Source organism: Rhopalosiphum maidis, chromosome 2 (assembly GCF_003676215.2).
Source record: "Rhopalosiphum maidis isolate BTI-1 chromosome 2, ASM367621v3, whole genome shotgun sequence".
NCBI classification, from domain to species: domain Eukaryota; kingdom Metazoa; phylum Arthropoda; class Insecta; order Hemiptera; family Aphididae; genus Rhopalosiphum; species Rhopalosiphum maidis.
Window position 1 is genome coordinate 26,292,937 of NC_040878.1, and position 27,318 is coordinate 26,320,254.

Below are 27,318 nucleotides of genomic sequence, written 5' to 3' on the forward strand. Positions count from 1 at the left end.
ACTTCACGTGGTGTTTTTGGCTGATTATTTATGAATATTCACAACCCAATTGAAAGCAAACGGTGCAGTATTATTAATTTTGAATAATTTATTTATAATTACTATTGCTGTTATTAATGTGTCCGTGCCCGATCCACATTTAGATATGACAACGTTTAAACAAAAATGTTTCTGTTTGAATTTAGCTTTAATTTTAAAATATTACAATTTCATTAAACGTTAATTGTTATGGATAGCAACGATGTTTATTATATAAATACATTACTATGTGCGATTTAGAAGCTTAGCAGACAAGTAAGTAATAATTATAGTACTTTAATATTGATTTTGATAGCATTTGACAATCAAGGGAATATTTTTTCACTCATGCTACGTACTAAATTTTCATTGTTAAAATTTAAACTTACAGTTTTTGAAATTTAAATTGAAATAAATGCAGATATACATTTTTGAGATAGTCATAATGGTATTCAAATTTATTATAATAATAAAATAATACATACATACATACGCTTAGCTAAAAGATTATGGGAGACAGTTTCTAAACATTCAATTGCTATATCCTATGAAATTAATATTATCAAAATATAATATGTATGTATTATTTCCGAATAAGTCAGTTTAATAGTTTTAATAAATAATCAGTTTCAGTATTTATTAATTTATTGTTAACATTTGTTTGTGAAAATTTTATTAATTTAATTTTGTTATTAATACCATACTCTGTGTTAAATTGTACAACTATTTGGTAACTTGTTTAATTTAACTACGGCAAATATTATAATATATTTATTGATCAAATTGGCATTCAGTCAATTTAATTATATAGAATGCAGATACGCGAATAATCATATGTATTTAGTTATATAGTCTTAAAACAATTTTTAAAATATGACACAATGATACGAAAATGTAGATAATCTAGTTTATTAAATTAAAAATTAGATACTTTTATCAATAATAACGTGACATGCAACTGTACGTAATTGCACAAATACTTGGTACATACTGATAATAATGCATTACATATTATAGTCAAACATAATAATTTAATGAAATTGAAGCCTTTAACAAATCGATAATAATAAGAATAAGCTTATAAAATAAATCTTTACATTTATATATGGTTTATTTGGTAATATTATAAGACATTACATTAATTATGGGCAATAAAATTGGTTTTCAAGTTAAAACGCATTGTTATTTGTTACATTATTTATAAGTAATTATACGACTTACGGTCCTTTTCGTTGATTTTATTAATTATTATCACTGTTAAGTAATAATAAAATAATCTTTTAAGTATAATCAGCATAAGTATAAATTTTTAAATATGCTAACATCGCGTTCAATTTAGATGTACATAAATATAAGCTTTCTAAAGTCTCGCATATTTAATTAGATTAGAAGAAAAAAGAAGGAAAGAAATCTGTGTTTTGTTTATTTTGATGATGATACGAAAGTATAAATACTTCTATACTATTATTGGAGTAAATGTATTGGTGCCGTGAGCTATTTCTATATGGCTATTGGCTATTATTTGTTCAGGATGTAATGTTTACACGTCGTGCTTTGGTCGTGGATATATAATACGGTTGCTCGTGCAGTACGTATGTTTGTAATAGTACGGGAAAGAGGTTTAAAATTCTGTATACCTTTTTGAAAAGTAAAACTTGATAGTACCTATTAATATTGATACATTAAAAAATCTTATTAATGATTCAATTTTGTTCTTTGAAATATGCTTTGATTATCATTTATCAAGTATTTTTAAGAATGGGTCGAACGGGAACTGTACATAATCAATTATTTGTATTTTTTGTGATTTATGTTATTTTTTTTATTTTTAATAGAAGATGTGCTTCAGATGTTAGATTTAGACTGATATATTTTTTTTATCATTTGTATGGAAATACATTAAAATTGCCTTTTTTTGGTATTTATTAAATTGCTATTTTACACTCCTAAATCTCAGGCAGAAATAATACAGAAGCTTGTGGAATTTCTTTCACTTTCTTATTTATTAAATTAATTCTTACAAACTCTAAAATGTATACAGTTGTAAAATACAATAAATTAGCATAATATCACAAATTAATAATTTATTATTTTTATTAGATATTTTGGAATATACTTTTATTTATTCGCAATACGTGAATTTTAAGTAAAAATGAAATAAGTAATTTAAAATTATCGTAACTTGTTGTATTATTTATCTTAAATTATTTTTACATTCATATACTCAGTACGGAATTTTTATTGGCAAACATATAATTATATCTATTATTCTTTAGCTTGACAAAGGACGGAATTGAAAGGTAATTACTTTCCATTACTTCCTTGTTACTATCTGTCTATTCATAATTTTTCTTAGGTAGTTAACAATTTAATTTACGTTTGATCTTTCTTTGATTTTTTATCGTTTTACCCTCACCCGTTTTTCTAATTAGTTGTATACCACTATTCTTTATCAATGTACTTTTTGTTAATAGTTGAATATTTGTTGATTTCTCTTTGTTGTTTGGACTTTTGTTGAAATCCTTTACCATGGCATTTTTACTTTAATATGCATAATATTAAGACATATATTGTGCTGAATTATCAAACCATTATAATTATTTAGAAACATGCTTACTAACTAATACGACAAGTACATAAATCTGACTATGTTATTACAAAAAAAAAGTATAATAGAAATTGGATTTTTATAATTGCCATTGTTTTGGTTTATGATTGAACTCTTCTTTGCTCTCATTGTACACGCAGTTATTTTGCACAGTAATAGATTTGAATTTAATTATATTACGTTACATATTATAAAATGTTTATGTATATTGTATTATTGTTACACCAGTGTTGGGGTTTAAGTGTATAATAACCTAGTAATTTATAGTGATTAAATTTATTAGGTCCTCGTACAAACATTGATTTATGAAAATTATAGGTTAGTTTAATTTAAAATATATAAGTTTTCAAAATATTGTAAGTGAAATAAATTTTAAAAAAATGGTCGTTCATACGTTTGATATGACTAAGGCTATCTAGAAAGCTATATAAGATCAATTTTATTTTTATCCTGGTGTATTTATACTTTTTAACATGACTTGTTAGACTTATATAGATATATCGAACAAAATATATTTAGACGTCCAAATAATGACATATATGCGTATGTTCTACTCAATAAAAGTCGTACGACGATATACATTCAATCCCAATATTGTTGAACATGTGTAAGACATTCATATAAAATTGAAAAGTCTTTAAAACTATCGTTGAAAAGTTTTAACTTACATAATCAATGTTCAATACTTTTAAATTTGTATACTTTTTGAGAAATATCTGTTTGAGTTGTGGATTCTGATATCAATGTTAATAAATAATGTATTTGGCATAATTTAAAATATTAATAAAACAAGGTTATGTTTTTTTTTTTTTAATGTATAAAATAATATATTTTTTAATACGAGTATTTTATAAGAAATTCGATATAAACTTAGTTTGATTGTATGTAATCTTTGAAATTTGTTTTGGTTAGTACCTAGTTGAAATTTTAAATGTTCTCTTGTAATTTTCTCCTAAATCAATGCATAAGATATAATTCTAGCTTAAATTTAATTGCAGTATTTATTTATTTATTTTTAATCTGCTTATAAAATTGCTATACAAAAATTGATCATAAGATAAAAAAAGTAGTCTTTTGCTCATATACCTATATTTTAACTTATGTTAAGTATTTTAAGTATGGTTTTTAGAGAAATACATTTTTTTAAACACCCGTTTAATAGCAAGCTATTACTTTTGAATGCGGCAGTTTTCAACCTAACCGTTAAAAAATTTAAATTCATATTAAATTTAAAAACTTGATTATAACTATCGGTCATTTTTATTGAAATACCGTGTTCTTTATTTTCATATTAATATTTTGATCGAGTACGGTTCAATTTTGATTTATTGGCTTAACACTATGTAAACATCTAATAATAGGTATTTTTAGGACAATCGGTGTGTAGCGTTGTATGTAGAATAAGAGTTCTGAAGTCTTTAGAAAATGCTCTATCATTCTACCTTAACAGACTTGACTATTTCGTAATTTCTATACATGAATATCTAGTGTCAGTTCATCACAATAAAGTAGATAGTTCAACGTTTTCAAAATAGAATCAGAATACCAGTATCTGACGAATAATTCGCGATGCTGGGAAGTACGAATAAGTAACAACACGTAGTAATGTACCAATAGGAATATTCCCTTACCTGTCGGGAAGGTTTTCTTAAAAAAAAATAAATAAATAAATTATGCATGTACAAGTGTAAATATTTGATTAATGTATTTTATTTCACTTCAATTGGCTAAATATCTTTGTTGACAAACATAATATTGATTAGCAATATATTAGATTATAGAACTAGAATTATCTTTATTCGTTATTATATTTTACATAATAAAAAGTTTTATGTTTATTCTTCATATTTTACAGATTTATAGATAATTCTAATAAAATTGTCTACTAAAATATGCTTGTTGGTAATAAAAAATTGACGTGTTGGTTTTATATATTGAATTAATGTTTTAAAAATTGAAATACTTTTTTGAAAATGCCACAAAAATGATGATACATTTATTAAAAATTTAATGTTTAAACGTTTGAAATATACTTAAAAATTATAATATTCTCGATAAATTCCCTGCCTTTGAAATATTCCTAGAAATTTACACGTTATTAAAATAACACTAATAACATATTATTATATATTAATTAAGAATAAAGAAAAATTTTGGATACACTGTCTTTTCAGTATTTTTTAGAATACCTGAATAATTAATTTGCGTCTTGAGTTGTTTTAGGTTTTGATATATTTTATTTTACATAAATCTTGGTTCGGCTTTCGTTCCTGATTGAAAACGATATTTATGGTATCCAAAACGAAATAATTGAATTTAAAAAACAGTTACTATTATTTATATCGAGATAGGAAGTATATAAAATCAATGATGGCTGACCTTTACAACGGATGTCATGTGATTATTATAAACGTTGGCCTTGTGTTTTGAAATTGTTGTATAGAAAAAGGTGAAGATATGTACAGTATAGTTTGAGTGCTTTTGTGGCTCACCGATTAAAAAGAACAAACGATATATTAGATTTGTGGTTGTATAAGCGAGTTTAAAATTGAAATGCATAAATAATTCTAAGTAAAATAAATGCAATGTTGAGTGTATTTTAATATATCAGAAAACATGTATACTCATAGGCGTACTTTATATTTATTTCGATACGTTCAATTATGCATTTTCAATTTACTGCATTAATTTTGTGCCAGGTGCATCAACAGCTGGTAGGTTATTATGCCATTCCATATAGGTATATAGCTGGTTTATCGGTCACTGCTCGATCGATGGGCGTACAGACAGGGTTTCCTAAAACGTAATACTGTTGGATATAAATAAGAAGTTAATTACGATTACGAATATTAAGCATGCGTGAGTATATCTGCACCTAATTTTAAGAAAAATATTCATACATATTAGGAGATGAAATATATTTAATACATCGACTTCAAACAAATAACAATAGAGTATTTTTTTTGTGTGTATTCGAGAGCAGCTCATTTAAATCTCTTACTTCAAAATGTGTATAACCCAGTCGTCGTTATTAAACATAAGACTTAGATAAATACATATTCAATATTCATAAAAAAAAATTTTATAATAATAAATAATTTAATGAAGAAAACTGTTATTTGATTAAGTAAGATATCTTATTTTTGTTTAATAATTCATAAAAAATAGTAAATTTTAAAGTTATATAACATCATTGTATAATAATATAAAAAAAATTAAAGGTAATATCAATTCTGGATTTGTATTGAAAAAAAAAACTATTTTATGGATAATTTTTAATATCTCTATGTAACTAGGTATAATATATACACTTTGTGAGGATTTGTTTAGTTTGATTTATATTTTATTTGTATGGATTAGTTAGTAATTATTAGTAATTGAGTTCAAAAGTCATAACTTAAAATTGGAAAGATGTTTTTATTTTTAACCATTAGTCATTACAATATATTAGTTAGAAACTTGGCTTGGTTGAATAATTCGATAAATATAATAAATAAAACACTTCAATATAAATAATATAATACATGTAGATTCTAATGTTTACTCAGAAAAATCCATGAAAACAATAATATAATATACTATATTATAATATTAATAACATTAACAATAAGGCATAATAATATAGAGTATAGTCGGATAATAGTTCAATATTTATAAATGTATTTCTTCTTTATTAGTTTTTATTTTAAACTCTGATTAATTACATGTGAAAATTAGTATTCCAAACAAAATGGCCAATAATTCATTTTAAAACTGAAAAAAACTAAATTACGTACTATTGGCTTAAAAAACTATACAAATTAAAAGTTTTTACTTACTTAGATTACTAATGTGAGTAGTATGTTATTAAACATTTGTTATCTAACATTGCAAGGTATTTTATATTAATAGGATCTGATTTGTTTTTTATTAATTCTTCGATTTTATCATTTGATTCAATTTATACAGCTAACCCAGATTATTCATAACTTTAATTTAGTTTCTATTGCACCTACACTATAAATTATGTAGAATTCTTATTTTCTTTGTATTTTCTTTATCATAGTAAATATCAGCAATTTAAAAATCATAACATTTATTTGCTTATATTCATCTAATAATTGAATGAAAACAATTGTTGTCTTATTATAATATATTATGTAAATCACCCAATTATTATTATTTTTAAATCTAAATAGGGAATATAATATTTAAAATATGAATACATAATTGTATATAAACAATTTTTATTACTACTGATATAACAATAAAGTGATGTTTCATCAAATTTATAATTTAAAAAATAATAAGTTTGTTGATTGGAAAATAAAAAAAAACACTTACTATTATTTTGAATTATACTAGTGTTTATTGTTTGAAATTTTTCTCTCTATATTTTTATCCATACTAAAAATTATATTATAAAATAATATAATAGATGTATTAATATTACATTATGCTGGAATGATTATTTATAACTTTATAAGTGAAAATGCTTGTAGATACCTACACTTTTTCTGCTATTTCTTTCCATATTTTGATTTTCTTTGTTTGGTGATAATTACTTATTGCTGTTATTATAGTGAGACGACATTTAAGGAAACTGTCATCAAGTTATCAAACTATTAAAGTTATAGTTAGTATTACTTTAAACCATAGACTATAATAAACTAAAAGCTATAGACCGCTCGAGAGCTGCAGAATGTTGATCTTTGACATTGGGTGTGGATTACTTGTCAGTCGTCATATTTCCATAAAATAAACTACTGTTCATAGTGTTATAGCGTTCAGAGCTTAAACTCTGTTGGATCTGAATTAGACGTGGGGGTGGAAAATATCACGAAGCGTTCATTATAGTTTTTAATTATAAAAACATATTTGATCTTGAAAAAGTTTCGTCGTGTCGGGCTCCATAAAAACTACCATTTTTTTGCCTGATATGTTATAGTGTTAAGAAAGAAAATAATAATTGTCTATTACGTTTATTATTCAGCAAAACTGAAGTTGTAGTAATTGTATTATATTTCGTTTCTATGTATAAACTTTAGTTAATTATTGTATGGGCTTTGGATTACATTTTGATAAAGTTCTCTAGATAAAATATATAAAGTTAATGAATAAAGTTGTATAATTGATACTGGTTATTTTTTTATTGTTAGAGCATAGATTTTAAGTACGGTCGTTTAACTTAATTTAATATGTTTTATTCTAAACAATTGAACATGTTTTTCTGGGTAAATATTTAACAGAAACTCTATACAGTATTATTTCTGTGCATAAAAGTTGTATTTAAAAACTATTTTGGCAAAGTAACATTTTAAAAATTAATTGATGAAAGTCGGGAATAGTTGATCTTTTATTGATTTTATTTAATACCAACTTAAATACTTTTTATTTAACAATGATAATCTGGTAATTCAGTTATAATTATCAATGGACGCAGACAATATGATATCTATTTTACAAACTTCAATTTAAGGTTTTCAAACGTTATAATAATGTTATAATTATAACGATACGCATGACAAAAAACGATTAAACAGAGTAAAACGGAATTTAATTAACGTACAATTTGTTATTTTATGCGTTAGTAAGACGGAAACGACACATGCGGGTATAACGTCTGTTAAATGTAACGTCTTAAAAACGATAAACGTAAATGTTGTATAATTTTTTGATTATAAATAACGTGAAACCAATTTTTTTTTTAATGCAAACTCTATAGTTCAAATTATTAATGTTAATCGTATAATACTATTTCAGTTATGTTTAGTATTTTAGCTGTGTCGCAATGTTCAGTTCGTCTAATACGTTAATTTGATCCTTATAATTTTTTTTTTTTTATTCAAGTTGGGTAAGTATATGCAAATATTGCAATCTGATTTTGGAAGTATATGTTTTGAGAAAAAAAATTGTTTAAATGATTGCAAGATTCTTTATAAATCATAGCTATATTATATACTTTATTGTGCACGGAACGGATGTGTTATATATTATTTTTGACGTATTATTGTCTTGACCCGCCGTTGGTATTCAACTAATAATTTTATTCGGTCTTCATCGGTGATTTTGATTGTAGTTCTAAAGGCAGTCGATAAACAGGGGAGATGTGGCAATGTATGTATAGGATTTTCATTGATGTGATATTTGTTTATTTTGCTAGCTACTCAATTTTGACGTTAAAAAAAAAATGGCACCATTAAAATAGTTGTAAAATATACCTTTGAAAATTTGTTATATAATGAACATCGCTTACTGCACCGTCGAAAAATGTCACTATTAATTTTATTCTCAATCTTCTAGTGAAATTAAATATTACTTTCGTAATATTATGTATTTCTTAATACGTTAATATTAAATTATATTTTTAGTATTGATAAGAAAAGGAGGATAACATTTATACCATGTATCGATATATTATTATGTTCTACAGTGATGCAGAGGTGTGAATAAAAAATTTTTTTTTTTTTTGATTTGTTAGTTAAGTATAAAACTATTGAAAAATAAATCATATCAAACATGCAATATTAATGGTTTTATTACATAATAATAAACGGTTAAAATGAAATCATGAAATCGTAGATTAACAGTAAGATTAATAGTTAATAAGTACTCAAATATTCCGTGAAAAAGACACTTTGAGGCCACTTTGATATATTTAAACATATTATTATTTATTTAAATCTGATAATAATTACGTTGCGTACTACATGTTTACGTCAAAAGTATGCGTTAGACCTTATAAGCAAATACATGGGTTTCACATCAAATATATTACGTTGTATTTTAAAGTTACTTATAATAATTTTTTCGTATTATAACAATGTCATGGCTTGATAAATTTCAATTTTTTTACTCAAAAGATGTGTATTGAAATACAAGTTTAAAAAAAATCAATTTTTAATGATGTTCACTATGTATATATGTAAAAATGTAATACACATATACAAATATTAGTTAATGTACCTACTCATTCGCCAAAGCTTGATATATAATATTGTAAAAGTTTTTTTTATATTTTTGTCGTACACAAAATACCTAAAGTTTAATCTATTTAAAGTTTTGAATGATAAATCAAAGAATATAAAAAACTCACTTGTATGCAAGTAATTGATAAAGATAAAAAAATCAATAGATCGTTTAATATTTATTTATTCTATAAATATATAATTGTATTTAACATATTTTCCAAAAATTAGAAAAGGACTACTAATAATAAAATAATTTCAAGATAAAGGTATCAAATTAATAAATGAGAAAAAATTGAAAATAGCAACGACAAGAGTGTTAATACGGTTACTTTTCTTCTTAACTATAATGGAGTACGCTTGTTGATCCGAAATTTGTGGATAGAGGTTATAATTTATAACATCACAATTCCGCGGCATTGGATGGTGCTTTCGTCGATCGCGTATCAGTGCGATTTCTTTATTTGATTTACAAATCATAATACTTTTTATTTATCTAATCAGTTTACTTGATATAACTCACTATTAATACCGAGTGGCCCCTTTGTGGCGAAGAGGGGGGTAGGGTTAGTCTAAATCTTAAATACTAAATAGTATGTAAATATCGTACAGTCTGAAGTGTCGCACGCAGAGTAAGTAGTATTTTGTATTGATGTTATTACTTTAATAATAGACGTGCGCGGTTTAGTCATCCACATATCTAAGAAGCGGCTAGTACTAATATAGATATCCGACTCGACCAGGGTTTGATAAAAAAACAACGCTCTCGCCGAAGTTGTAGTAATGAATAATATAGGTACGTATAATATAATGATCGACTGGTGGCGTTAGTAGCGTTTTTGTGTTGATGAGCTAACAAATAACTCAAGTGTAGTAATTTATTCATCACGAAAGTCGCACACACCGATATGGCTTATAAAAAATATGCCTTTCTACTTATTTATGAACAGTAGTGGCCCAAGATTAAACTCACGGCTTTGAGTTCCATGGGTCCAATATTTTTTTTCAATTTTAAATAATATTATAATTTAGAAATAGTTTTAAGATATTTATTTACTTGATTAATTAAATAATTGTTGTTTGAAATTAATTAATCTAAATTGTATAGAACTGTATAGTACCTAAATTGTGAACGAGTGAGTAGTGCGAGTGATTCGTTAAAAAAATGTGTTTTTAATATAATTCTGGTAAATTATATGAAATATATATATATTTATTATATAATTTTATACAATCTGTGTACTGGCAGAAATGTTGAATGAAAATTCCGTGAGTGAATAAGTTTACGCCCATGTTAACTGATGGTGCTGAACTCCGACTTCTATAATTTATATCTAATCCGAAGCTTACTTTTCTGGACAATTCTGTTGAATATTCTCAGTTAGGTTAGGTTATCAAACAAGAACTGGTCGTGAGACAAAACATTATTTTTTTTGGAATTGAGTATACGTGATACAAAATACACGGTAGGCATAGTTAATTTTTGTAAATATAGTTTTATATTGTTATAACTTACAATGCATGATTTTTTTTTCTTGGCAATAATTTTTTTATGTTTCTTAGAGTTTAAATAACATGAGAAAATGTTAAAAATTACGAACTTAAACTGATGAATTGTAAGCTTATAAAGTTGATTGTTGTTCAGGAATGACATCATGAATTTACACTATAACTGTTTTTATTTCATTGTTTTATGAAAAATATGGTTATTTTTAGTGTATCATTTATTTAAATAAATATATTAAAATGTCAATAAAATTATTAGGTACAAAATAATACAAATAATGCAAATACATTCATTATAATACAAATCTAATTTTAGTTTGGCAAAAATTTAAGCTCATAATAATACATAGGTTAATAATGATCAGAATTTTATTTATATCGATGATTTTCTTGCTAATATTATTTGTTAATATGGTTATAAGTATAAATATTATAGATGTATCGTACGATACGAGTCCCTATAGTTTTTATGATATGGATATGTGCCTGCACGTTCAAAAAAAATAATAAATTATTGAAATATTTTATACATAAACTGATTTAAATAATAAGTTAATTTAATATAAAGTAACGCAACTATAGATAAGCAAAATAGCATTTTTGGGATTGTAAAATGTTTAAATTTGTATTATTTTACATAACACTATAAACTTTTTTTGTAACTATGGTTAATGACGTTTAAGGAAAATTTATAGAAAAAAGAAATATATATAAAATTTGAGCTTTGATTAATGACGGAAGAACAAGCAAGAAATTATCGATTAGAATTAATTTTCAATATAACTCCATTGGCTATAGTAATTTAGTGTTCTTACACAATTTTCAATTTTTGCAGTTAAAATATGTAAGGCGACTATTTTTGAAGAGATAAATTGATTTTAAATCATATTTTTTTTACCATTAACTGCTAATTTGATATTATATTGCATCAGCTTTACTTTTGATACTTAACAAAATAAATGTCAATGTATGATTATAATAATATGTATAATAGAAGTATGAGATAATAAAATATATGTAATTTTACGAAAAAAAAAATAGTTAAGTAATATAACTTTTATTAACATTTAATTTGTAGAAACTTTTTACTCAGTGTTTATGACATGATTGATCAAAACACTTTTTTTTTTAAATATTATGTAATTCATATAGATAATTGTGTACATAAAAAAATTATAATTATTATTTTATTTAAAAATATCACGTTGTAAACGTTACACCGTTTTAACTCCACTCTTAACTTTAGTCAAGATAGACTTCATATATTACGAACTATAAATAAATAAACAGTAAACTTTTTTTTTTTTGAAAAAAGGTAAAATAAGTGGATTTATTTTATTTAGGGTACACACAGTTGCAAGCGTTTAAATGATCAGGGTTAGCCACTTAACTACCACAAGTAACAGGGTAATACACTTACGTAGACCCGATCCGCCAATATAATTATATATTTCTCGTAAATCTCGTCCTGTGTACGCTATTAATAGCAGCGTTACACCAATATTATAAAAATACATACCGATTGGAAAACTCACTGCGTAAACTATGTATTATTAATTTCTTATGCTTCTTAAAAATTAAGTTTGGGTAGTTAAATAAAAATTGTTTTTTTTTCTTAATAAAATAATTATTCAATTATTGCTAATGGTTAGGTTATTAAGCTAAAGAAAGTAAATAGAATTACTATAGTATTTTGTACAATCATATTTTTTCATACGTTAGTTGCACTTAAGTATTTTAATTTAAATAATGTATTTTGTGAGAGCCTGTTTGTGTGTTACAATAAATAGTAAATTATTGTGTAAATATTATAAAATATTTTATTTAATTAGAAATTTGGGCGAAACATATAATAAATATTTTATTTTATGTGTTAGGTTCAGAATATAATATTATTTAATATGAATTTTATGATTTTTGATTGTATTTTTACTAAACAAATAATAACGATCGAACATATTTGTTCGATTACATTCAATATGTAACATAATTAAATTAATCGTTTATCGTGGATTATTAGTACACAGTTTTATACACACATATACACGGTGCGCTTAATCACGATTATTAAATCGTAACGCGTTCGATACATACTATAAATACTGGTATCTACTTTTATGTTGTAGAGTAACATTTATTTATTTCGTATTGCAATAATAATAAATTGGAGCATGTAAATTAATTACAGGCTCTCTGATCCAGAAATTAAAAAAAAATGAGTTGCTAGACATGATAAATCATTTTAAACGTATACCTACGGTTGTATGAAAAATAAAAAAATAAAAATAACATAATTTATTACACAGATGTATATTTAAAAGTAAGTACAGATGTACAAACTTTATATATTACACTGCGAGCGTGAAATAATATTAATATAAATACATCGATTAAACGGGAAATAATCTGATTTAATTTTTCTCAATATTTGTGAAAATTATATTTTCGATATATACCAACTAGTATATTGTCTTTTAATAGATTATGTATAGTATGGGCCTGGGGCTAATCCATTAAAAATGATTTTGGCCAATCGTGCGTCATTTTTGACAAGGACTATAGTTTGCGATAAGATTTGTGATAACGTTTTTATTTTTGTAAAAAAAACTCATCACAGTGATCTAACGTTTCAATTACAAGAAATGTTAGAAGAAAATTCCCAAAGGGAGAAGTGTGTTTTCTCTTATCCTTTCGTTTATTTTACCCGTCTCTGATTAATTATCAAAACGTTTTTAAAATGTCTGTACAACATAATTAACAAAATAATAATTAATGTAATAACGTAATACTCAATCTTTAGAAAATAATAGATTTTTATTTTAAACAAATAATCTGAATGGTAGAGTTTTTTTATCGGATTCTGATAAAACTATCACAGTTATGTGGGTTTAAATAAGGTTTAATATTTTTATAATTTAAAACGCAAAAAAATTAAATAAAAATATTAATCAGGATACATTTTTTTGGTATATCATATAATTGTATGCTATACACATGAAAATCTTACAAAATGCTACCAACCTGTCGGATGTTTTATCTAAAAATTCTTTTTAGGAAAATATGAGTTGGATTCTGGGATATTTGATTGCTTTGGTTAATCACGAGGTCTGTGATGTTTTTGACAATATTTGAATTGAGTCCATGGTAATATATTTTATTTTAATATTATCTTGAAAATGACGAAACCAGACAGTTATCGCCTTTTTAAGCTAAATTAAACAATTTAATTATAATTTTAAAAATCAAATAAAGGTAATAAAATTATAATACAAATTGTTTAACTTGGATTGGATTTATAAAGTAAACTTTTATTCATAAAGTATATGAAGTTGGAACATTTGGAAGTTAAATGAGATGGTCAAAAGCATGATTATGAAAAAAAATTACATAATCTAACCTTTTACACACTATATGTAGCCATGTAGGTACACATACAGACATATTAATATAACGCTAACGTTCTGGTATAACCTAGCTGTATCGTTTTTATATAGAGCAATTTATTGAATAATAATATTAAATTATTACCTAACGAAATGGTTAACAAAATTAGATCTATAAGTCATATTTTTATGAACGCTGTGTATATTACGAGTAAATATTAAATGGGTACTAGAAAAGACATGTAGTATGACAACGGTATAAAATAAGACGTTCACGAAATGCTGAAACACGCGTGTAAACGCAAATAATACCATTTATCCTTCAGCGTGGAGGAGGCGTGGTTAAATAATACAGTCGAACATATAATTAATTTCAACAAAACAACTATGGATACCTACTACAAAAATAACACCGCCATGACACGTTACCGCCTTCCGGACGTGATATATTCATCATAATGTCTTTTGGAACTATTATAATATGTCCATTCGCTCGAGTCAACTGATAATTATAGTTACATTGAAAAAAGTAGTTAAAAATTATTATTTATACAAAAATATAGTTAGCTTGTTAATAAAACAAACGTTTTTGTGATATAGCGCTGTGCACTCAATATACCACGTTAGTCTGTACATGATGTATGACTTTGATCGAGAGAATCGAATTTTAAGTTTTATCGCTTTTCCGATTTCCTTTTTGACTCATTAACAGTCTTAAAATTGATTTCGTTGTGGCAATAACATAATTACATTTAACACAGATTACCGCACTCGTGTTATTCAAATAGCAACCAACGCATATTCTTGTTTATAAAACTGTTTATACATATATATATATAAGATTGATTTATGATGTATATTATACGTAATTTTTTTCTATCCGTTTATGACTTTCACGCAGTAAATTGAACTGTGAACTTTTGCACTTGTTGTAAATACGGAGGCGTTGAGACAATGGAAAAACATAGACAACAATGCTGACGTTTGTTTGGTATATTTTATAAGTATAGGTACCTACTTTACCTATATCTACTGCTATTAAATCACACTAGTATATTAGCAACCTGTGGAGAACTTCCCTTCAGTTACGCAACACACTTTTAAATGATAGTTTCAAACATTTATTTAATTTCCATCATAACGAAGACATGAACTGTACGAAATAAACTTCAACAAGACTTTGTTAAACGCGCAGTCGAGTCAGAACACAGTGCGTTTTGTCTATATCGTATAGACATGCGAAAATTCCAATTTCTGGTCGAGCCTGGGAGAACTAATGCATCAATACTTGGATAGTATCTCATTCATTTGTCTTATACATCAACATGAAGTTTACTAACAAATTTAAAACTGTATTGACCTATAAATAAAATACATTTTTTTTTGTATACGCCTATTACATAAAATATGTTGTTGAGACCAAACAAAATATGTAAACAGTTTAATTTTTATATAACCATATTATGTTTAAGAAACAAAAATACATAATATTGGACTACAATTTACAAAACCTAGTATAATAACTAAATACACGAAACAATATTATAAATACGTAATTATACATTATATTCTATTTATAAAATATAAAGAAACATATTCGCATATTTATCATGACTTTAAATTCATCAAGTAACATATTAATCTTATACGCTGTCAGTGAGTTCTCGTTAAGCAAATGATTTTGTATAATTTATTTTTTTGCGTTTTTGGAAGAAGGAGGTTACTACAAGGTTACATTATTACAAAGTTAAATTACTACAAGCCACCACTGATATGGAATATACATTTCACATTAATCATATTATGTAATTCCATGCCCTCAAACAATTTCTGGCTGCCCTGCGTAGTCGCTTAGCAAGCCTAAGTGCCATGGTCTACATAATATGTTTAGGATGATTCGTCTTTTCTTTCTTCTTTCTTCTATAATTTAGTTATTCAAAATCTGAAATTTAGAGATTTTAAATATACTTAAAGATCGTGTTTTCAAATTCTTTATATTTTATATACTCTTATAGAATATTTAGTGGAGAAATAAACTTATTTTTTTCAAATAAAAAGAGTGGATTTTAAACAATAAAGTATTTATCAGATACATTTACCGATAATGTACATATCAAAATTAAAATTCGAATGAACAAGAAGTTTTTGATTTATTTAACTTTGTTTACTAAGAATAATACTTCATGATAATGGATTTGAAAGATACCGTGATATTTTAAACATTTTAGTAAATTTAGTATTAATCCCATTACATTGGAGGCTTATTCAGTGGCGTTAAATTACCATGAATTAATTTGTTATTAAATTATTTGGATTGAATCATAATTATACGATATAATAATATATATTAATGCAATAAAAATAGAAATTATCAATATCATATTTAATTCCGAAAGTGGGCTGCAGGTTATTGCCGGATGAATACTTAAATAGAAAACGACATAAACTATAGATGAATCAGATATAATTAGAGTTTATGTTATGGTCTATGCAAATTTGATTAAAAATGTATGCTGTTATATCGTTATGAAGTAAATTATCTGATACTTACTGGGGATAATATTAATATATTATGTACTAGATACTAGAATAACATGACGATAAAAGACTTGAATATTTTTGAATGATTACAGTTTTGGGACGGTTTAGCAAAACCACAAATTTATTATATCATACGTACCTCGTGATTAATTTAGTTGTATATATGATTTGTATGGACCAATCTTTATGTGGTTAGAAAGTTTTGTCTTTAGAATGAGATAAAGTAAATATGATCAACGTATAGGTTTTTCTGTACTTACATCAAAAGTTTTCTTTTAAAAAATACAAGACAAGTTTGAAAATTAAACAGTTTTCACGCTCTATTTAAAATTAAAAAAATATCTTATTGGGTTATATAACGATTATTTGTTGAAATACAAAGTTAAAGTTAGAATAATGTGTGTAATATATATAAAATTAAAAAAAAAACAATATTTTAGAAATATTTATTTACTTTATAAAAATTTTAAAATTGTATAAATTTCAAGACATTCATTTTCAAGTTAAATTCGATATAAATTATGTATGCAGGGAATATTGTTAGAACGTTCTAAATAATATATTTGTATGGTATTTGTATTTAATATGGTATTTTTCAAAGTGCATTTCCTCTGTAAAGTATTCAATTCGTTAAAATTTCTAAATTAAAATGTAAACTATTAACTTTTAATGGGATTTTTTTTATTCAAAGGGTTTTTTAAAATAAATAATTACAGAATTTTCTTACAGGCAAAAAATCTAATGTAATTAATGCGCCCAGATAGGTAGACGGCTTTGAAACATTTTTATTTTTGCTGAATTTTTCATCATACCTTTATAATAAGCACATAAGTTATATTATACATGTGAAAGAAAAAACTTATGGTCATTTATGGGTATTATAGGCAATAGCTTGGGATAATTTCAATGACTTATAATGATACGATGGCCGGATACATTTCAAAATTATTCATTTGAGCTAGAAATAAATAATACATTGTTATAATCGACAGTAATTTAGTTTGTTATATTTTAGATATACTATAAATTAATCAAACCTTACCATAGTTATCACTTTAATAAAAGCATTTATATTCGTGAAAATATAATTCGTATTTTTATTTATTTGTAGACACGAATACTTTATATTACAATTGAAGTTAAACATGATAGTCAACGAAAAATGTAATTGTAATATTGATTATTTAAACAAAATAAAGTTAACTGCATAACATTAAATTATTTCCCACAATATATTTATAATTATAAATTAGTAATTACAATGGCTTTTATCACGAAAATGTTATAAAGTCCTTATATTGTAAAAACGTGAGTAAGTAAATGTAAGCAAGCTATCATTAAAAAATAAAAATAAATAATGATTTACCTTAAAAAAATTTAATTAAAACAAAGAATGTAATGGAATTACTTCCTTGCAAGTGTATAAATAATTTCTATTTTATATCGATTGATTTACAAAACGGTACAATATTTATATATATTGACAACTATTAAAATTGTTTTGTTTTACTTAACATCGGTTGTCACAGAATAATATAAAATATGTACTATAAACTAATAAAAATGATAAAATTAACGTTTGTAACAAATGTTAATAGTTTATAAACTTATAACCCATAAAATTTAGAAATACATTTACAATAAATATCGTCATAATTGTATTATCTTCAAGAGTATACTCAATTCAATCTTGTTGATATAATATGTTGTTATATTTTGCTTTTCAATTTCATTCTTCATTATTTTTTAAACGATATTATTATTATTCGCCATTAGAATGATAAATGATTAAGTTTTGTTGACGTTTCACTCAGGTACTTTACTTGAAACTGCATACTATCAGTTTTTTGATATTTCATTTCTTCACTTTTAAATTTCCTTGGAATATCATTGACATCATCTAAGTATATAAATGGAATTTTATAATGTAAAGATGATCGTATTTTTATCTTAAGATTAACTTTTTTTCATATTCAGGTATCAGATAATTTAAATTTTAAGCTCAGGCTTAATATCAACTAAAATAATAAATACATGAGCGTCATTAAAATGTAAGAAACTGTTATTCAATTTATTGTTTGATGTTATAATAAATTAATGCAATTAAATATTAATTCACAATTAAAATTTTTTTTTTTTTGTAATAAAGTTGAACCTTTTAAATTATTTGGTATTTATTTCTTGTACTTATACCTTACTTCCCATATTTTTTGTTAGCAAAAATTCACTTAGTTGAGAAAACCTTAAAGTTGTCATAGAACTATAAAATTTTATTTTATTATGGTATAACGGAATTCATACTTATAAGGTGATAGTTAAAACGAACAATACAGTACCATTATGTCATTGTGATTACGGAATTTGATGTAGATTTGTGTTTTGTGTATTCACTTTAGGATCGAGGCTGGCACTTTATTTCGGTGTACTCTATGATCCATCCCTTCATCTATGTGCCAACTATTAAGATTGAACGCTACGCTGTCAAATATCCATTCCGATACTAAAGTAGGTAAATCGCACCTATTTGCATACACTATTTGCCAACGGCTGACTAACCACATTCGACATATATCACCTACTAACGTCATCATTTGTAAAGTCTTCTTTTCCAGTATTTTAAATTTTATTGACATCACATGGGTAAGTTCGTTCGTTTGCCATTTCGGCGATACGCTTAGTTTTGTGATCCAGAATCCAAAAACTAGCTTGAATGCTTACTTAAGATTTGTTATCTAGTTGCGTATACTGAAATATAACATAACACAAGATTTTTACCTTTAAGTTACGTAACGCAGAGAGGCCTTTGAAACGTAGTCAGTTTTTGTGTTTTTCTTATGCGAATGAGGGTAAATTTAAAATTCAAAACCAAGCATTTCAGTGATACCAAAATTATTTTAAATTAATAAAAAATTATATTAAAACTATAACGTTAAAATTATTTTATGTTAATTTTAACGTAACGTTGTTTTGATATAAATTATTGTTACTAGATATTACCTAAATCGTTATCACAAATTTATACATGTCATTTACTTTTATACGTGAAGTAGAAATTGTGAAATTGTTCATCGTACTATAATAAGTTGTCGTTATCGGCAAAACATTTATGCAATAATTGTGTCTGCATGAGAATAATACGATAAAGGAAGTTCTTTTGTGATCGAAAGCTAACGGAGATAAAAGTACCACATAGGCTTCAATATGATAACAATAAAACATAATATATATTGTAACCTCGACGGAGGAGAAGTCTCACAAAACTGTCCGTAAGTAATTAAAAACACCATTAATGGTACTATATATATATATATATATAATACACCTTTCGTGACAATAAAGAAGTAGGTACTTTACGATAAGGAGAAATATTATTATCGTCAGCAAAGACTGGTGAGAAATGAATTTACTCTTTTGCGACGTCGTTTTTTATTGTTCCACATCATCGAAGCATAACTATTTAAATATTTTTAAATTTAAACATCAAAAATCATTTGTAATATAGTGGTGACTAGAAAATTACTTCTTGGCATATCTTTTAGTTATTTTAGTTAGTTATTACACTATATATACTATTATTATAATTATTATTATTAATATTAAACCGCAATAAACAGAAAATAGAATAATACATTTTACGCATCAAATGATATATTAATTATTTTCATTGGATTTTTGGGTATAATAGTAAATAGCCAATAGTCAAGGATATTTAACGTATACAGTAGCTGTCCTAATGATTTATAACGTTCTGTAGTTTCCTTGAATTAAAAGACCATTAAAACCTCAAAAAGAATGACGAATTGTCTGCGGACGGGTCTAATTTACGAAAAGACAAAAATCGTTTGGGTGATTGTTAGAAAGATTGATTATACTAAATATATATTTCTTGGTTTTATAGTAGCTAAACACATGTGATTTAAACCACATATATTATACAATGTACATATTATTTATATTGGTACTTATTCAGTAACATTAAAAGTTTTAGTTTGTTTATAGAAAAAATAAATGATTGGTAACCACATGTCTTTTAAGCATAAATATTATCAAATTATTACCATAGTAACCACAAATTAACTAAAACGTCTATTTTAAAATTTTAATCAATTTAATAGGTAATTAAATTATAATATCACATTATACCTGAGAGTCAATTTTACTGACTGAAACAAATAAACTATTGTGTAAAATCTTTTAAAATATGAGCATATGACACATTAACATCATTCGCACAATATTTTTGCCACGTACATTCGTAAGATAGTTGAAATCTATAAAATACTAGTCACGAACCAAAATATGCCTTGAATTTACCTTTATAAATCCGTTCGCTTATAAGAATTGACTTTTAAATATTTTATGGTGTGCCGTGTGTCGTGTGTTATGTTACTAAATAATAAATTTATACTTACTGCTTACGCTGTGCATTTAGTTAATACTTGTTTACCCTGATACGATTTAAAAATTATATACATATATATAAATAAATAATTAATATTATACTATACTTATTTAACATTAAATATTAATTTTCAATCTAATTAAATGTCAGTAACGGATACATAAAAATCAATGTACTGCCACAACTAGTACGACGTGTTAGTATATAATGAGTAATAACTAATAAGTGAATCATAATATAAATAAACTATTACTATTACTATTATTACTGAATATAATGTAAAAAGTATTGACTATGGAACGCTGTATTAGTGCAACTATCTGCTATCTACATGCTGCACATTATAATTTATATCTGATGTATATATGTATATTTTAAATTATCGATCGAAGACCATGTTTTGTAAATGCCGGAGTTGAAGCCATATATATTATGTTTCGTTTGTGTATGAATGAAAAGTGATGCGTTTGTTTCACTGGAGATTATTGAACGTACAGGGTGGAATTTTTTGCGAGACAATCGTAATATAATAATTTTATTCCGTGTTAATGATTATATTGATTTAATTTGTATTTTAAACCACGGTTGTAAACTTTTTTTGTTCCTTGACATATTTACCAGAAGTGGGTTTCTCTCAGAAGTTTCAAAATGAAAATTGATTTATACATTTGTATAAAACTGCTTGTACCAGAATCGGAAACGACTGAAACGAATAGATATAGAGTTTCCCATTACAAAATCATAGATTGTTTATTTTAATTTTATTTTTTGATAAATATGAATACAAATTGTGTTTAAATATATATTCATACATATTTTAAAACAATAATTTAAATTTTTCTCGAGGAATTAATTCTTATAATCAAAATATTTACTTTACAATAAATATGTATTATACAAGCCATTTATTTATAGTATAGTAACACAACAGTTTCCAATTTTAATCGGGATGAATTTTTTACCTATGAACACTCAAAATTTATAAATGTACTACAATTTAGATATATGTAATTATAACATTTTATATTGCATTAATATTTTTTACCCTCGTGTTTTTGGTGAAACTACTATAAACGTTTAACTTAAAAATGGTAACTTTAAGTGTTCTCTTCAATTTTATAATCTGAAGCAAAATACTTTTATAAAAATGTATTATACCTATAATAATATAATATAATATTCAAATTAATAAAAAATTATGATTTGATTAGCCGCCACAAGTTTTCTACTATTTTTTATTGGCGTGGTACGAAATATTGACAACAAAAAATCGATAGATTAAAATTGAGATAGTTAAAATATCAAAAAGTATGATGTATCAATAGCATAAATATAAGATAGAAAAATTATAAAAATTTAGAATTTTATGTGAAAAAATACACGTTTTTAATTAAATAACCGCATAATATATTAATATGTAATAATAAAATAAAATTCATAAATAGGCTGTGAATTACTTTTAACTTCAATAATACTAATTTTGATCACGGTGTTTAAAAGGAAAAATGATCATAAACATTTGAATTTGCCAATATTTACTTTGGTAATAATATACTTTGGTTTTTCGATATTTTAACTGTCGTCATTTTGACTATTGGCGTTTCGACCGGCTTCTATTTTTATAATATGCTTTTATGATATTATTTTGCATTTAAAATTAATAATATAATAGGTACTATGACAACTGAATTGTTATTTTTAAACAGTTTGACGATATATCGAATTGTATATTATTTATTTAAAGAGAGTTTCACACTGGTGGTGGGTATAATGAAACTTATTTCACCTAATAGACGAAAACTGCAATGTCAAAGTGTACAAAATTTGGTACGAAACGTCGTGTGTGTCATGACATAATTATATACATTACTTAATTAACGTCGAATGCGGTTATTCCTAATTAGTGTAATTTATTCGTCGGCGAAAATATGTCATCAGTACGTATAAATTATGCACGTACGGAATTTCCGTTTATACCCCTAAAGACCATTAAGTATAGATAATATTGTACGAAGTAAAATCATATTCTTACATAGTTACTTCATGACTTAGCACGATGTGTGCAAGTGCAAAATACACTATACAAGTGCAGTTGCCAATACTACATATCCGGTAAACAGTAGGTATATCAAAAATTAAAATTTTGATATTTTAAATTTTTACAATACCTATTTGTTATTATTATATTATTATATATTATTTGTTGATGTCATAAGCTTTTTGTAGTACTTGATTTTATTAAAATATAGTCAATAACATTTTCTTGACTATTGAGTTGTTAATACCACCTTTGGCTTATACATACAAATTATCGTTTGTATAATAGACTTAAATAAAATTATTGAATATTACATTGAAAAATAACAGCACATGATATAATATTATACTAATCGATTAAAAATTGTTGATTTCAAATGACGATTAATAATTGTAGTTTCTTTAATTCTGTAAAATAATAGCCAAACATAAATTCAACATGCACAATTTATACACGTGTACCTATATTACTTCAACTTTCATAAATATATAATATATTTCTATTTTTTTGTTATTGAATGTGATAATAATATATTATTATTATCTGAAATAATTTTCCAAATATTTGATATTAAATTATTTTTTGCTTTGAACGATTAGTCATTATATTTGAATTTTAAATATTATATATTATTACCTTGCCGAGCTGATGTGCATGTTAAATTGCATTTATTAAATTTGGTAATAAAATGTCGTATTCACATTACTGCACGAATGAGTCTTTAATATGTATGACATGACCAAAACGCGTTTACTTCTTATTATATACTATACATAATACTTGTATAGTTTAAGAAAAAAAGTTTACGATACACGTTAAGAGAGGTTTTTTTTTTGTCACGTACAAGTTTTAAATTGTAATGTCTTTGGTGAGAGTCGACGTATTGTGCACCAGGTGAAAATATGTCAAGGAAATTCATGGCCACAAAAGTCTTTGTAATGTTTTATAGCGGTCCTTGGATCTGGGCCAACGTACGAAAAACCGATTGTCACCCGTATTCATTTCGATTTCGGTTTACAACCCGAAAAAACGTCTGCAGCGTGTTACCCACCCCCGTGGACCACATCATTCGCATACGGTTTGAAGTTATAACTTTGTACAGAATCACCACAGTAAATGTAAAAATGTCTATAGGTTCCCAACGTCTCACATAAATTTTCCTGGGATTGCAGGGTGCAACAATTTACGAAAACCAAATAATGATAGTTTTTGTTAAAATAATTAAAAACTTATTGATTTCTTTTTACGAAACATATAACAAGGAATAGAAGAAACCCATGTAAAGGAGGTTTTTAGTGATTTTGTTTTTGTAGGATATCCACATCAATGTATATGAGAGTGGGTAGTATATTTCTATACAGCGATGATTTATAATGGTTAATATATGAATGTATGATTAATAATAATATGTTTTAATATTATGCGGTCGATCCGTAATAGTCGATTGCAACTAAATGACGTTAGAAAGGTGTATTGAGTATAACTCTCAATGTTTTGTGCAACCTGCCCTTAAAATGCACACACGGTTCACGTTTTTTAGCCACTCGTGCGTTTTTAAAAAGGCGGTCGGTGATGGTTTACGCGGTCGGATATTTGTCGTAAACAAAATTCCATTAATAACAATTTTTAATTCAGATAAAGGGTAAGAGAAGGTATATTGGGTTATAATGGATGAATAAAATGCTTGCCTTTGGACATTTTTAAGTTCACCGCCGTATATACGTCATACACACATTATATACACGTAAATATAAAATGACGTACCTAATCATTCATACCGTGTACGTGACAAATCTACCGTGGATTATATTATTGTGTATAATAATATTCATTATTAAATTTTATTTAATCCCACCTTTGTGTTCTTCATAATGTACAATTTAATGGGTCCCGTTATAAATAATGTATATGTATTATTTTGTGTTCTTGTGATTTTTGACTTCAATCCTTTGTTATTTTCTATAACACGCATATACTTATTGATAGCAGTAACTACTACGTATCCTGATGTTGCAACTTGTCAATATTATTTTAATTTTTATTCTTGAAATGAGCCATACATATAACTGTGTAAATAATAATCGCATAGTTTCGGGATGGATCAATCTTCATATATTATCACGTTTTTTACAATAATATAGTTACTTCCCTATTTTATTTTACATTTGTTTTTTTTTTTTTTTTTATTAAGTACCACGACACCTAACCTTTTTTTACAGTAGTTAATGTGATCACTACTCAGCAGTATTAAATTTGAACCTTATTTTGAGGTTGGTGATCCACGGCTATTATTATTGTTTCGTTGCAACTATAATACCTGTAACCTTTGGAAAAGGACACGGCCGGCCATAAAAATTATTGATTATAAAACATACGATATTTTTCTAATGTGGTTAGGTAACAATTGTTAGTGTAATAGGTAGGTCGATAATATTATACGGGCTTTATAGGATAGGGGAAAAAATAAACACATGCGTCTGGAATACAAATGGATTTATTTAAATAAATACTGGTATATAAAGGGCTGAAAATACATTATATATATTATGTTCCACTGGGAATTGATAAAAAAAATAAAACGTTTTTGGTCGTCGAATTTGTGAACCACAAATGATTAGAATAAGACCAAACTAAAATTTCCATTTTCTCAATATCAGATGAATACTTATATATGTATCTTTGGATAAACAATATAATAAATTTAACGGAAATGGTCGTATTGGATTTACGTGTGTACATTTTGAAATACAAATTTTTATAAAATTATAATTATAAGAACCATCACAGACTAGATCAGGTTGTTGAGTTTGTAATGCCTGTGGACGTATCATATGACAATGTGATATATTATTTAAACGAACTGTTATTCATTTTACGGATATCTTTTAATGTTTATTATTATATTTATAAACGATTACTCGAGTCTTGATGGTTAAATATAATACCAACAGATTTGTTTTAAATCTAATTATTAAACATATATAAATAATATTTCGCTTCGATTTAAAAATTTACAAATCAATAATAAAATAAACGAGTGTGTCTAAATAAAAAATAGTGCTATTGTAAGAAGTTCTTTATGATCGCTATTTTAACCTTTTTTTTTTTAACAATACATTTTAATCTTACAATGTAAATGAAAAAAGAACCCGGGAAAAGAGATCTTCGGTTGGCAAAAAAAAATATCGAAAATTAAGTTTTGCAGAACATCGGATCTGAATTTAAGTCAAAAATAGCGAACGCGACACATCTATTGTCGACAAAAAATGTTGGTCAAGATCACTTTAACTTCCCGAATAATTTTGCTCATCGTTTAGTTTCACTCGGCAATATATAAAGTACCTATAACCTTCGGCTTGATGTAAAACACACGTCGTGAACAGACAATATTGTTTTCGAATCCAAATATTGTCAGCTGCGATTATATAGTTGTTTCAAACCGCTCGGGATGAACGTCACCGAAGACGGTCAGATAAACAATCATAAGATTACTGCAGTATTGCGCGCAAACACGGAAATCCTAAATTATAACTATTGTTTGGGTTATATGCGAATCATTCGGTCGAAAACGATTCGTCGGCAGTCGCAACTGATCGGCCGGATGCACGGCAAACGACCCGACGAACAATTGACGTCAATATAGTTGCGATTACGTGAATTCGTATTATTTATTAGTCGGTCAAACGAGATTCCCGTGCGTTTAAAACAATATATCATATTATAATATACCGACCGATCTGATACATCATATTATTAATCGTTGCTTACAAATTCAACTAAATGTTCTTCCCGCACAATCGATATTCATGTGGCTGGAAATTATTCATATAAGAATTACATTCACATATTTTAATGTGACTAATCTATAGAACCTA

The 27,318-nt window shown here is 25.5% G+C and overlaps 1 protein-coding gene across 2 annotated transcripts in view; it reads left to right on the forward strand.

Annotated features, from left to right (window-relative positions):
* Positions 1-27,318, forward strand: part of LOC113551068 (potassium voltage-gated channel subfamily KQT member 1) — a 248,930-nt gene that overhangs the window by 17,945 nt on the left and 203,667 nt on the right. The window contains exon 1 of one of the 2 annotated variants that reach the window (XM_026953098.1): positions 19,398-19,508. The exons of the other annotated variant lie outside the window; for it this stretch is intronic. The gene's annotated coding sequence lies outside the window, so the exon portion shown is untranslated. Of the gene's footprint in view, positions 1-19,397; positions 19,509-27,318 lie in introns of those variants that run through there. 2 annotated transcript variants of the gene reach the window in all.